At 38.8% G+C, this 4,837-nt stretch overlaps 1 protein-coding gene across 2 annotated transcripts in view; it reads right to left on the reverse strand.

Moving 5' to 3' along the window:
• The window catches only part of ATG7 (autophagy related 7), a 390,968-nt gene that overhangs the window by 64,599 nt on the left and 321,532 nt on the right, over positions 1–4,837 (reverse strand). The gene's annotated exons all lie outside the window — the stretch shown is intronic.

A 4,837-nucleotide genomic window follows, 5' to 3' on the forward strand; every position in this document is an offset into this window, starting at 1 on the left:
AATATTAATTTTCTAAATTTTTTAGGGGTCCCGCGGGCCGTATTTTGCCCACCCCTGATTTAAGCCCCATGATAAAGCTGGGCTTACTGGAGAAACAAGCCCTGGAGAAGTATGAATGGTAGCCTGTGGTTCTTCCAGGTCTGCAAGAGTACTCTGGGATATATACAAGGTTATTTTTCCTCTGCAATTCTCTCTTTTGCTTGCAGAATAAAAAAAAAAAAAAAAAAAGTCAATATTTTTGTCCATATTGAACGTTTCTGTTAGTGAAGGATATAAATGGTGACCTACTCTATGTTTACAGGTGAAATGGCATGAAAGAGTTTTAAAGCTTAAATAGATTAAATGAGATGGGTGTTGTCTGGTGATAACAACAACTGATTTTCATATTGCAAGGATAGATGGCAAGAGTGCTAATTATGTAACAAGCAGTGGGGAACTCAGGTGAATAATTACAAGATCTGTAGTTGTCATTATGAAAAATTGTTGCCTCACATTTGGTTACTGAAGTCATATTCCCAAGGGCTGTACAATGGCAATTTCAATCTACTTCTGAACCTTGTCTTTTAAAATTGCTTCATCTGTTTTGGCCCTAGGCCATATACTAGAAATGATAAAAGCAGCTCTTTTATACCCTGGTTTAAATCAAGGCAATTTGATTGCCAGTGTCAACACGATAAACTGCTTATGGCTACAGGGAGAGTGGGAGGAGATCTGCAGTTAGCATTAGACAAATGAAAAAAGAAACTTTCTTAGCCAGTCAAATGAAAGCCTTATCTCATCCCATGTTTTTTATCTGTTATATGTCAGCTACATTTAGAGACTGCTGCTCTGGCAGTAATTAAAAATCAAGTGAACTGAATCATTCTAACATCACATAGGTGAAGATTTTTTTTCCAGGGCCATTTTAAAGTCTTTGCTGTATATGCACTGCTATCTGTAACCAGAGCATTTCCTTCACAGTACATGAAAGGAAATAGTAAGAACCACTAATAAGTAACATTACTTTGAGAAAAAATAAAATGATACTTGCTTATGAATAAAACAATATTTTTCTATTAAAAGACCCATTTTTCTCCAAGATCATTATGAAGAGAGAATAATATCATCTCCTCCATTGTAATATACAAAAAATTAGAAAATTATTTTTCTTTGTTTAACATATTGTGTCTAAGGATGCCTGAAATGATGTTTCATTCATATATATTTTATATATCCATTTCTGCAACACTCCTGAGAGAGCCAAAAAGCAGCATTCCTGCCTATCTGCTCACATTCAGCATGCCCTGACCCTGGAAATGAGGCATCAAAGGTTCCCTAATAGCACCCCCTGCTGTCATATTCCAGAATAGGGGGAAAAAAAAAGTGCGTGGGTTGGCCTCTCAACAGCTCTCAGGAGTGCCTCCAGACCAGGATAGACATGGCCACAGGGTTCATTTTCTTTACAGTGTACTAGAGAAAAGGAAGCCTGTCACACATCAACATGGATATTATTGTATTTATGTTGAAATGCAAATATTAAATGTTCCACTTACCAATTATCAACAATATGTATATGAAAAGTGTGTAGCAATTTGGGCTCAAGGGCTAAAAGCTTACTTTCTGAAGTATTTGGAAATGTCTTAAAATAATTTAAATTTTTCAGCTCCAGATTATTGTGCTGGCTCGTAACATCAGATAGCTCACTGGCTTTTTAAAATACATTATAATACAGCTCTTCAGAGAGACGTTCTCAGGAATTTTCAAATAAAAAAAATATTTTATAGTTCCCTTTAGTGCTGTTTTGAATTTTTTCAGCAATGTTTTGATTCTTCCTGATATGAATGGAGAACACTGAGAAATAAAGTCAAAACATCTTGGAAGAAAAAAACCAAATAATCCAAAAATTTAAACATTATTTTTTAATTTTTTACATTTTAAATATATGAACATCCACAGAATATACACATCCCAGTAAAAGGACTCTGACAGTCAAAACAGTGAAAAATCATGTAGGCATTGGCAACTGGTGCCTCCTGTGTTGGGGGGCACATGACCACCCCAGCAGCCAGTCATCAACTGGAGGGGGTCCCCTGGGGCCAATTGTGCCAACCAGGAAACGCGAGCAGGGCACCCGGAAGTGGCACTTCTCCCGGCATCCCCATTCTCCAGCTGGTGCTCGCAGGGGAGGCACCAGTGCTCCCACCTGCCCCCCCCATTGCCTAAGTGGGGAGCACTGGTTGTCAAGGGGTGCACCAGCGCTCTCAGGAGTGCATGTGCACCCTCTACACGTGGCCACTGCATGTGGGTTTGAAGTGTACCCTTTGTGTTACCAGAAAGGCAGAGACAACTCAATTTTCCATCTGTTGTACAAGTAAAGCAACAGAACGTTGGTCCTTAATTTCCTGAGGAACTTTTATATACTGTATTTATATACTGTTATCTGGAGATTTCAATTGTTTTATTCCTCCATGCTTCTCCTTTTTAGGACATCTGCTTCTCAATACATTTTACCTCTAGGCAAGAGATCAGCTGTCTTCACAGCTGAATGAAATACCATTCCTTGGATAACCAAAAGGAGACCTCTCTTTTGGTTTAACCCCAAAGTGACCAGTAATCAAAACAGAAATCTTGTCTGAAATTTGTTGCTCTGGGTTTTGATACACCATGGGTGTGGAAACAAACCTTGGAACCCTTTCAAAAGGGTAGCTAACTGGTATGTTCTAATTGTTGTGTGAATGACCTAAGAACTATTCAAATGCAATAAACTCACTCCAACTTTAACCCTTGATGATGCAGTGTTAAAGGATTGGTTTACTGCACTTGAATCAGTCTCATCTCATTCATCCATAACAATTAGAAGGTTCCAGCTGCTGCCCTTTTGAAACATTCCCCTTCTGAAAGGGCTCCAGGCATTCATGTGTTCTCAGCCCATGATCTCCCTGGGTACAGAGACATGTGCCCATTGACTTGGAAAAAAGTTACCCCACAGCTTCTGTAAAGTGGTTTCTAGGACTGTGCAATCCACAGTAATAGTAGGCATTCTTTCCTTTGTATGGTTGGAAAAAGACCTATGGACAGAGAACTTTATGTCACAACAGGATTCACCTTAGTACCTCTCTGTTGATTGTCCCTTGAATTACAACAGGCTAGAGAATCTAGTTAATAAAGTTATACCCAATAACAGAGAGTAAGCTACTTTCCCAGCTCTAGCTTCAGAAAGTAATTTTGAACCAGAAAAGACAAAACCCCCACTTTAAGGTTCCAAGCTCCAACAGTTACATAACTAGAAGCTCTAAGCTGCAGCACCTATACGGTGGTAAATCACAAGGTGGTAACTGGAACATGGCAAAGTAAGAGCATTGCCACTTTTCTTAAAGCTGCTTTCCACCTCTAACTACTTTGTTATGAAACAAGAAAAACATCTCCTGAAGCCCAATTACCTGCATTTTGTCAATGGCTTCCACTTGGCCTTTGTGCATAGTCTGGACAGGAAGGCAGCTCTCCTGCTGACAGAAGCAATTATGGCCCTCACACAACATGCCATCACAGTGGCAGGCTACAGGCTTCCTTTTATGCACCAGATCAGAAATGGAGACAAAAATAACAGAAAGCAAATTTTCTTCCAAATTCAATTTACACATGTGCAATTTTTCCTTCAGTATTTGCTCAGTTTTGGTTGATACAAAGAACATTTACAGTGCAGTAGCACCCAAAGACATCTATCAGTCAATTGCAGGCCCCGCTTGCTAGGTGCCATTCAAGAGATATGATTCATATCCATAAGAGGTTACAGTCTACAGCCTCAACTCTACATTGCAATCCATGTAGGTGAATTACGCCTATATGAAGACCTGTTGAAATCAGTAAGACACTTTTGGGACACAAGTGTGCTAAATGTTGAGTATAAGAATACAAGTAACATGAAGGGGGAAGGGACAGGAACAAACCTAACACAAAAGACCTTTGAATAATGATAATCTGTATTTATATCACACTTTTCACCCCAAAGGATTCAGAAAAGGTTTAAAGCCAGAATTTATACTCAGTAACTATTCTGCACCTCTGTACCAACCACAGATACAGAGAAAGAGAGAGAACACAATCATTTCAAACGTAGAAATGAATGATAACTAACATGAAACTTTGGGAGTAATCTGCTTGTTTGTTAAAGATGGGCAAGATTATAAAAACTTGGCTATTAAAGAATTTACCATGGAATATATACACAGTGTTTCTGCTATGGGTTTCAGGAAAAATGGCACTTCCTAGCACCTCACTGCCTTTTGGAGAGCACTTGCATACTGCTTTGGTGCTCATTAGAAAAGAGCTACTTGCTCAACTGTCACTTCCCCAAGCAGTCAGGTATTGCCTTAAAAAAAACCCTTTATTATGACTCACATGCAATGCAAGACCACAGCAAGTTTGCTCAACACTGGCCTTGATTCTGTTCCCTTTACAGCCAATGGGGTCACTGTAGACATTACCTGATTAAAACACCATCCTGCTCTGCTTTCTGCTTGGTTTCAGATTAACATTGCTAACTCACTCTTTGAAGTTGATGGGAATTTTGTCAGTCAAATGGTATAAATACATTACTATACAGGTAACTAAGGGAGTCAACTGATTTAAAAGCTCATTGTTCTTCCATCCAGATGAGTAAGTGATGGTCTTTTCTTTTTAATAAAATATGGTAATTTTTTGCTACTTGAAAAGACATTTTTTTTTTAGTAGTGATCACTCAGTAACGAATACAAAAAGGATGCTAAAGTGTAATTTCTGTATGATTTTGGGAGCTTCCTGAAAGTAAAGAAATATGGGGTGACACATGGGGTTTATACAGCTCCCAGGACATGGGGCA

This window comes from Gavialis gangeticus, unplaced genomic scaffold (assembly GCF_001723915.1).
Source record: "Gavialis gangeticus isolate Ggan-Ray unplaced genomic scaffold, GavGan_comp1, whole genome shotgun sequence".
Lineage (NCBI taxonomy): Eukaryota > Metazoa > Chordata > Crocodylia > Gavialidae > Gavialis > Gavialis gangeticus.